The sequence below is a fragment of the Spinacia oleracea genome, chromosome 5, assembly GCF_020520425.1.
Source record: "Spinacia oleracea cultivar Varoflay chromosome 5, BTI_SOV_V1, whole genome shotgun sequence".
Lineage (NCBI taxonomy): Eukaryota > Viridiplantae > Streptophyta > Magnoliopsida > Caryophyllales > Amaranthaceae > Spinacia > Spinacia oleracea.
In genome coordinates this window covers 58,828,620-58,839,418 of record NC_079491.1, presented here as the reverse complement: position 1 = coordinate 58,839,418, position 10,799 = coordinate 58,828,620, and positions in this window count along the sequence as shown.

Here is a 10,799-nt window from a genome sequence, read left to right as displayed (position 1 = left end):
TTTATCACAATAAAAATCAATCTCTGTACAATGTTTTCCTTCTCAGGGTAAAATATAAATTACAAGTAAAAGAAAGCGGATAATCAGACACCTTTTCTTTGTGTAACGCCCGACCTCTAATTCAAGTAATTAAGAATTAAGAGGAATTAACCTAATTTGGTCAGGACATTACTGTCGTAACTCCCCAGCAGTACCTAACCCAGAAACACAAAGACGGTGAGCCGAATACTCAGTCACGAACTATTCTAGTAACGTAAATTCAATTCAACTCATTTTAGTTGATAAAACAGGGAGAATAGAATAATGTAAAACATTTAATAAAACATCACATTTAATTCATTCATAACTTTTTATTAACATGCTAGTTATTTGCAAGTACGAACTGGTGGAACATTAACCACGAAGGGCCTGGGCCCATAGGAGCCTGGGCTCATAATCGAACTGGTAACATTGGGCCTCAGCCCGAGCTTGGGCTCATAATCCATTGGAGCCTGGGCTCAACATGGGTGGAAAGTGTCCCATAGGTACATGCATGACCGAAAAATAGAAACATGATAATATATACTGCCAGACAAACTAGGTCTTTCACTTTCATTTATCATGTTGTATTTAATTTTACTTTTCTTGGCTTTTGTACGTTAGTTGAAGTAACATAACTCATTTAGATCATGAGATTCAATAAAACATTTATTTCATGGTTTCTCATAAACATCATATTATAAGAAATAATTCAATCAGATCATATTTCATTCTCGCAATTCATAAAACATGTCAAAACATTTAATTCATAAATTCAATCATAACGTCATAATTACATTTACAAGCGAATTGTGGGTACTAGCAATAGTCGTTACCTCAGTTCCGCAATTTTGCTAAGCTTTTTCCTTGGTTCGTTTTTCCTGAGCTCCGAGTCCGATTTCTTTCAAAATATTAAATTATAGAATTAGTATTAAAACGATAAAAATTATAAAACCAATATTTTATAAATAGCGAATTTATAAATAATGAATATAATAAAAATATAATTTCATAAATTAATGAAAATATTATTAAACGAAATTTCAGTCAAAAAATATATTTATATTTAATTATTATTTAAAATCTTATTTATCAAAACATAAGTACTATTATGTTGAAAATCTGAAAATTCACATATGTCTTACCCAAAGCCCAAATGATTAGAATTCACCCAACTTTATTATGGGTTTAAGGAAAACCAAAATTTCAAATTGAAACTTGGTTTCTGGGAAGAGTGGGCACGAACAAGGGAGGCACGAAGGAGCAGGGGAGGAGGAGAAAGGGAGGTGACGATTCGGGTATGGGCTTAGGTGGCACGGGTTAGCGAAACCGCGCCGGAAAGACGACAGTGGTGGTGGTTCGCGGCGGCAGAACAACGAGGAAGGGGAGGGAGGTTGTGCGAAAAAATAAAAGGAGAAGCAGGGGCTTTTGTGCGATGACGTTGTTGGTTATGGGGGAAGGCTGTAGCAGTTTTCCGGCGAGGGTAGGGGAGGTGGTGGACTCAACTGGTGGTGGTGATGGTGGCAGGGAGTGGTGGTTGCGGCTACGGTTTGCGCGGGGGTGAGGGCGAAAAGGCAGGGGAGTGCAAAGAGGGGAAAGGGCAGGGGAGGCGGGGGTGCGGGGGTGGTGTTGGGTGGTCGTGTGGTGTTGGGTGGTTGTGGTGGTGTTAAGCAGTAGTGGTAGGGGTGGTGGTAGACGGTGGTGGTGGTGGTTCGAACAAAGAACAAAAAAGGGAGGTGGGATTGGAATTGTATTTTGTTGATTTATTTGCTGATTTTGTATACATGTAGAGTGAAGAACCAGGAGAAATCCTTGGGGTCCAAGGAATGAACAAGGACTGAATTGAGGGAAGAGGGGAATGAAAAAATTGGAGAGGAAGGAAGAAGAAGAAAAAGGCAATTTTTGCTCTTTGGGGCATTTTGGTCATTTCACATATTAGGCCAAAGTTTCTGAAATTTGGTTGCTATTTTCAGCAATTGAGTAAAATAGAAATGTTTAACTAAAATAAAGTTTTTGACATAATTCTTTATAAATTATCATTAATATAAATTAATTTTCGATTATGAGTTATCGTTTAAAATATTTCGTAAAAATGTTTAAAATAACAAAATTTAATTATTTCTAAATGTTTAAAAACGAAATTAAGTTAATGAATATTTTTAATTTTACTAAATTAAATTTTAAAAAGTTCGGGGTATTACACTCTTACCCACTTAGAAAAAGTTTCGTCCTCAAAACTGGAGCTCAGCTGAACTTGGATTAATTGTCATTCTTACAAATCATACATGTCATATTTAATCGTTTAAGTAGTTATACAAACATGATTAAATAACATTATAACATAATCATTCAAATAAGATATCAAAATTCATAGATCATATCATTTTTAAACGAATAACCGGGGATACATCGATTTCATCTGCACTTCGACTTTCCATGTGGCTTCAGTTGTCAAGTGATTGGCCCATAAAACTTTAACCATTGGAATTACTTTGCTTCTATTTCGTATCTCTCTTCTTTCAAGAATTTCAACTGGTTTCTCCTCGTATGTGAGATCGTTTCGCAACAAAAAGGTTTCGTGTATAATCACATGGCTAAGACCAGGAACATATTTTCTTAACATTGACAGGTGGAACACGTTATGCACCTTTTCCAAGTCGGTCGGTAAGGAAAGTCGATATGCTACTTCACCTATTCTTTCTAATATCTCGTATGGCCAAATCTCATTATTCCTTTTGTTGGTGAAATTTTCAAGAACACGTGATCTCCAACTTCAAACTCTAATGGTCTTCTTTGTTGGTCTGCATAACTCTTTTGCCTACTTTGTGCTGCCTTCATTCTTGATTGGATTAAATGGATCTTGTCGGTAGTTTCTTAAATCAATTCTGGTCCTATAACACGTGCTTCATCGATATCACTCCAACATAATGATGTTCAACATTTCCTTCCATAAAGAGCTTCGTACGGGGCCATGCCAATGTTGGCCTGCTAACTGTTGTTGTATAAAAATTCTACCATGGGTAAAAACGTTTCCAAGGTTCCTTAAAAATCCAAAACACATGATCTCAACATATCCTCGACAATTTGATTATTGCGTTCTGTTTTTCCATCAGTCGTTGGATGAAAGGCAATACTAAAGTTAAGTTTTTTCCCAAGGTCTTTCTGCAATTCTTTCCAATAGGTAGATTGATATCTCGTATCACAATCAGAAATAATTGAACTAGGAACCCATGCAATCGCGCAATATTATTCACATATAGTTCAGCAAGTTGATCTAAACTCGAATTATTCCTCATTGCTAAGAAATGTGATGACTTTGTTAATCGATCAACAATAACCCAAATAGCATTAATTCCCTTGGTTGACCTTGGTAAACCTATGATAAAATCCATCGACACTAAATGTATATCCCGTTTCCATTCTGGCACATCTAGGGGTTGCAACAAACCTGCTGGTCTTTGATGCTCTATCTTGATTCTATGACATGTCAAACATTTAGCCACATATTCTGCCACTTCTTGCTTCATGTTGCTCCACCAATACACTTGTCTCAAATCTTTATACATTTTGTTTCCTCCAGGGTGAATCGAGTATGGTGAACTATGAGCTTCCTCTAAGATTCTCTTTTTCAATTTTTCGTCGTTTGGTACACATAATCTTCCTTGGAATCTCAATGTGACATCCTCTTGTACTACAAAACCAGGTGACTTTCCATTTCTCACTTCACTTCTTGTTCGTTCTAATTGCAAGTCCTTACATTGTGCTTCCTTAATCTCATCGATCAAAGTTGGTCTCATTACTAACGTATTTAAATAGGCATTTCCTTTCTTGATGAAATCAACCTCCATCTTTTGCATATCATCTTGGTTGGCTCGAGAAAAAGTTAGGATAGAATTTAAGTGAGACTTCCGACTCAATGCATCTGCAACAACGTTAGCCTTTCCGGGATGGTATTGAATATCAAGATCATAATCTTTAAGGAGTTATAACCACCTACGTTCTCTCATGTTGAGTTCTTTTTGGGTGAAAATGTATTTAAGACTTTTATGGTCAGTGAAAATTTGACACAAAATACCATATAAATAATGTCTCCAAATTTTAAGGGCGAAACCAACAGCTGCAAGTTCGAGGTCATGGGCAGGGTAGTTTTGTTCATGGACTTTGAGTTGACGAGAAGCATAAGCTATAAATTTTCCATTTTGCATCAAGACACATCCTAACCCATGCTTAGAAGCATCACTATAAATAACAAATCCCTCAGTTCCGGATGGAAGGGTAAGAATAGGGGCAGTGGTGAGACATTTCTTAAGTTCTTGAAATGCATATTCGCAATCATCATTCCATACAAATTTATTATTCTTTCTAACTAATCGGGGTATAGGTAAGGCAACCTTAGAAAAGTCTTGAACGAATCTTCGATAATATCCGGCTAAACCCATAAAACTTCGTACTTCAGGGACATTAGTTGGCCTAGGCCATTCTGAAGGAAATAATGCCCTTGGTCCAAGTATGCATTCAATGTTAAGTCTAATAAATGCGGTTCAGTATTAATTAACAAGTTAATAATTCAGTGAGATCAAGTGAGCTGAATGCCTAGCTAGAGGCCGCTTCAGTTCAAGTGGAATTAATGATATTAATCCACAGCTTACTCTTGACTGAACCCGTAGGGTCACACAAATAGTACGTAAACGGATCAAGTATTTAATGGCATTAAATACTCCATCTATGGATATTCGGAATCGACGGATCTTGGTTTCAGTGGGAGCTGAGATCGTCACAGGCAAGAAATGAATACTCCGGAAACGATGATATTGCCGGAAACAGAAATATGGATCGTATCGGAAATATAAATATTATCCAAGTCGTAGATGTTGCCGGAAACGGAAACATGGTACGTATCGGAAAATATTATCGGAAATGGAAATATTGCCGGAATCCAAAATATTGCCGGAAACGGAAATATTGTCAGAATCGGAAATATTATCGGAATCGGAAAATAGTTCCGGAAACGGAAATATTAAATATTTGTTCGAAACGGAAATTAATTCCGGAATCGGAAATATTAAATATTGTTCGTATCGGAAATGAATTCCGGAATCGAGAATTTAATCGGAAGCGTATCGTACGAATTAGCATCGGACGAGGCCTGCCAGACGAAGGCCCAGCACGAAGCCGGGCCATCGCCCAGCAAGCCAAGCGCAACAACCACACGCCAAGCATGCGACCAGGCCCAGCGCAAAAGCCAGGCCCAACCGAAGCTTGGGCGCGCGCGCGGGGCTGCGACGAGTGGGCTGGCGCTGTGCGTGGGCCGCAAGGCCTGCGTGCGGTGCTAGCGTATTACTCGAAGTGGGTTACTCGAATCCTAAGGCTACCGGGATTCGTCATATGATTAAATCTAATCCTAAAAGATTTAGTTTATTTAATTAGAGTCCTAGTAGGATTATAATTAAATAAATTAGTATCCTAATAGGATTCCAAATCCTTTTCCATAACTCTATAAATAGGTGCCTAGGGTCACATATTTACAACGAGTTTTCAAGTATTAAAAGTGAGTTTTTGAGAGAAAAAATCAGTCACACATTTGCCTAAAAGTGCCGAAAATAATAGTACCTTAAGGGCGATTCTAGTTGGTCAATCTTAAGGCGGATCCGGACGTGCTGTGGACTATCTACGGAGGGACGACACTTGGAGTCCTAAAGACTTGTTCTTGTTCGGTTCGGGCGCAAATAGGGAAGGCACGCAACAAAGAGTATGCATCTAAAACTATGCTAAATGATTATGTGTAAATAATATGTATTCCTGGCTTAATGGTTGTTTCCGCATGATTTATGAATTGTCATATGTATCATAACCTAACAGTGGTATCAGAGCCTCTTATTATTTTCATAATCTAAATTGCATGAACATGGTTAAATATTACAAATTTGCAAGAATTAAAAGGGGTGATTAATTTTCGTAATTGTTAATTAATTGCAAATTGCGTTTATTTAATTATACGTACGCAGTTTTTCGGCAGTTTTTTCGTTACTCATCCAAATCGAGTGATTTTTGTGTCAATTACGCATGTAAAAGGCATTCTAAAATAGTATTTTTCTGCCGAACCCAGAATTCTCAAATTCGAAGCCTAACTATGACTTTTCGGAGGTTTTAGTTTTTCGAATGCAAAATTTCGTAAATTTAAGATGTTAAATTAAATATTTGCGATTCTTGTTGATAAATCTTGAATTTTTGATTGACCTACCGTATATGTTTAACAAGTTTGAATGCCTAGCCTTGTTAATTATGCAATCTAATTTGTAATTATGATTAATTTGTTGAAAATTAGAATAATTTAGAATTAATTTGATTTTCATAATTAATTATAATTTAATTAGATACCTATGATTAAAAACCACCATAAAAATTGTAAATTTATGATAAATTTTAAATTTTTATGACCTAGGCTTGAATCCATGTTAATCGGAAATCAATTGAATAATAAATTTTCGATTTTTCGCCCTAAAATTATGAAATTAATATTATTTATTAATTTGTCATTAATTTTAAATATAAATTTTTTAAATTTTATGCGATTCGTTCATATAACTTGCACGCACAAAGCATACGTGTTACCCTTAAGGGGTGTTGTATAGTGCGGGCATGTGACGACGAGCAAGGGAGCTCGTCGCCCATGCGGCACGAATGCAATGAGCAAGGCCATGGTGCACGAGCACAAGGCAGCAGCCCTGCCTTGTGTCGTGGGCTATGAGCAATGGACGAATGGGCATGGGCGAATGCAAGGCACAGCAGTCGCGTGTGGGCAGCAAGCGAGCTGCGCCACAACGCGCACTGCCTCGCGCAAGCGCGCGCAGCGAGCGCAAGCTCGCGTGCCACGAGTGCTGCGCCCAACGTCGATGCCTCGCATAACGAGCGATGGCTCGCAGCATCGAGCGCAGCGAGCGTTGGCTCGCATGCAGCGAGCGCTGGCGAGCGCGCACAACGAGCGCTGGCGAGCGAGCGCAGCGAGCGATGGCTCGCGTGCATCGAGCGTTGGCGCGCGCGCAGCGAGCACCAGCTCGCATGAGGCCTTGCGAAGGAAAGCAGCAGCAGCTATGCGACGCAGCGCATGGGCTGCGCGCACATGGCCAGCGATGGCTGTGTGCGTGTGGCCCATGGGCGTGCGATGCGTAGGGTTGTTGCGTTGCGATTAGATCGTTTTGAAATTTTAATTTGAAATTTTCAGTTTACGTAATTTTAATTAATTTTAAAATTAATAATTTAAATTATTTTCTTGGATTTTAATTTTGAATATTGTAATTATAATAAATTTTATTTATTCTAATTATTTTACTAAAATTAAAATCATGAATTAATTTAATTACGACTGAAATTAAATTAAACTTTTTGGATTCAATTATAAATTTATATGAGCTTTAAATTTTAATTAAATTTTTATGTTTACGGTTAGACTAGAAATACATTTTTATGTTTAAAATTAGTAAAGCATATGAATTTATTGGTTTAAGTGGGAGCCCTTTTAATCATAAACTCTTGATTAGGTCTACAAATCATTAAGGTTAAAACAACTTGATTAGAATTAATAAGGACTGAATAATTGGTAGATTATTGGTGCCCTTGATTAATTGCTGCAAATGTTTACGTGATGCATAATGTGTTTTACTAACCAGCTATGTGGGCCATTCATGATAATGAATGGGTGAATGGTATATATATTGTATATGTACTGTTTTGCAGGTTATGAAGTGACTAGTATGGCCCAAATAGGATAGAAAATATGGTCTGCGTACCATTAATTTGAATGTAATTGGTCTAAAGTACCAAAGTTGTTTTTCAATTCAAATATGGTCTGCGTACCATCAAATAGTTGTAATTAGTTTTAATTATAGCTTATCCTATTTGAAGAAAATGGTGCCTCCCACGGAGATTTTCAAGACGGACTTTGAAGTTAAAGCTTCAAGATGAAGTCGGGCCATACTAGATCACATTTATCTTATGCATGTTTTAAGTTATTTATTGCTTTTAAATATGTCTTAAAATGCATGAGATCAAAAGCTTGATTATGTTGCATGATTAAGGATTTTAGTTCACTTAAAATCTAACCAACATAGTAAGAGCCTTAAGTTCCAAAACTTAAAAATTGAGTTAAAAGGTGCCATGCCAAAATATACACTTGCTTGGATATCCTTTACATCAATCTAGTAATAGTTTTTCGCTCAGCGAGGTGTTACTTATTGGTCCTAAAGGGGCAAGGTACACAAATAATTGTGAGTACATGTTAGTTTTGGTGAAACTCAACGATATAAGTAAGGAGTCCTTTTATGTCGTGGCAAAATCGATAGGTTTACCTAATAAGTTCTTAGACGTACCTATCAACCAAGAATAGTTTCTAGATTATTAGCAAAAGGATTTTGCTTACCTAAGATGTTTTAGGATTAAGTCGACAAACTGTGCTTAGTTCTTCAATGATTTTAGGATCTTGGAATCATTTTATTCACACCTGCCGGAACACATAACTTGAATAAAATGCTTAATAAACATTGAATTATGCATGTATGCTAGAATTTAAGTTTATTAAAAGAAACTGTGAATGGTTATTTATTTGTTTATTCTTTTCAATTGTAGTTTTTAATATGGCAAACAACAATTCATTCAACATTCGATCAATTCTCGAAAAGGAGAAGTTGAACGGGAAAAACTTCCTTGACTGACAAAGGAACTTGCAAATAGTTCTTATGCAGGAAGAAAAGGAGTATGTCCTAGAAGAGGCGATGCCTGAAGCCGCAGGCGACGGGGTCACTCAGGCAGCCCTCAATCGTTGGATTGATGCCAACAAGGATGTGAAATGTCTAATGCTCGCCACAATGAGCGCGGATCTGCAGAAAACGTTCATCAACTCAGATGCTTTCACAATCATCAGTGAGTTGAAGAACATGTTCCAAGATCTGGCTCGAGTCGAAAGATTCGAGACTCATAGGCAAATTCTTGAGACCAAGCTTAAGAAAGGCGAGCCCGTAAGTCCACATGTTCTCAAAATGATTGGACTCATTGAGAATATGAGTCGGCTGGATCAGCAATTTTCTCAGGAAATGGCTATAGACACCATCCTCCATTCTCTTCATAGCGGGTATGATCAGTTCAAACTGAACTACAGTATGAATAGTCTGGACAAAACGCTCACTGAGCTTCACGGTATGCTGAAGACCGCTGAAAAGACGCTCAAAAGTGATAAGCAGGATGTGCTTATGATGCGTGGGGGCAAGTTCAAGAAATCTGGAAAGAAGAGGAATGCTAAGAAAGGTGGCAACAAGGCCAGCCCAACTAAGCAAACTGGCGCCAAATCTGTAAAGAGGAAGGTCAGTCAACCCACTTCTGAATCCGAATGCTTCTACTGCAAGAAGAAGGGGCATTGGAAGAGAGATTGCTTGAAGCTAAAGGAAGATCAGAAGAACGGAACAGTCGTTCCATCTTCAGGTATTTTCGTTATAGACTGTATACTTGCTAATTCAACTTCTTGGGTATTAGATACAGGTTGTGGCTCACACTTATGTTCCAATCCACAGGGACTAAGAAGAAGTAGAAAGTTAAGCAAGGGTGAAGTCGACCTACGAGTGGGAAATGGAGCACGGATTGCTGCATTAGCTGTAGGAACTTACTATTTGTCGTTGCCCTCCGGGCTAGTTTTGGAACTGGAAGAATGTTTCCATGTTCCAAGTCTTACTAAAAACATCATTTCAGTTTCTTGCTTAGATGCTAAGGGATTTTCCTTTTTAATAAAAGACAATAGTTGTTCGTTTTATTTTAAAGAGATGTTTTATGGATCTGCTAGATTAGTCAATGGACTTTATTTATTAGATCACGACAAACAAGTATATAACATAAATACCAAAAAGGCCAAAAAGGATGATTCAGATCTCACCTATCTGTGGCATTCTCGATTAGGCCATATAAACTTGAAACGCTTAGAAAGACTTCAAAAGGAAGGAATTATAGAACCATTTGACTTAGAGGATTATGGTAAATGCGAATCATGTTTACTTGGCAAAATGACAAAGCAACCTTTCTCTAAAGTTGGAGAAAGAGCAAATGAACTATTGGGTTTAATCCATACAGATGTATGTGGACCAATGAGTACAAATGCTAGAGGTGGTTTCAGCTACTTTATCACTTTCACTGATGACTTCAGTAGATATGGTTATGTCTACCTAATGAAGCATAAGTCTGAATCCTTTGACAAATTCAAGGAATTTCAGAGTGAAGTAGAGAATCAATTAGGCAAGAAGATTAAGGCACTGCGGTCTGATAGAGGCGGTGTATATCTGAGCTATGAATTTGATGACCATCTGAAAGAATGTGGAATTCTATCAGAATTGACTCCTCCAGGAACACCACAATGGAACGGTGTGTCGGAACGGAGGAACAGAACCTTGCTAGACATGGTCAGGTCAATGATGGGTCAGGCCAAACTTCCATTAGAATTTTGGGGACATGCACTAAATACAGCTGCACTCACTATAAATAGAGCTCCGTCTAAAGCTGTCGAAAAGACTCCATATGAATTATGGTTTGGAAAGCCTCCAAATGTGTCTTTTCTTAAGATTTGGGGATGTGAAGTATACGTCAAACGATTAATTTCAGACAAACTTCATCCAAAATCTGACAAATGTATCCTTGTGGGCTATCCAAAGGAAACAAAGGGGTATTACTTCTACAATACATCTGAGAACAAGGTGTTTGTTGCTCGAGATGGTGTCTTTTTGGAGAAAGATCACATTTCCAAAATG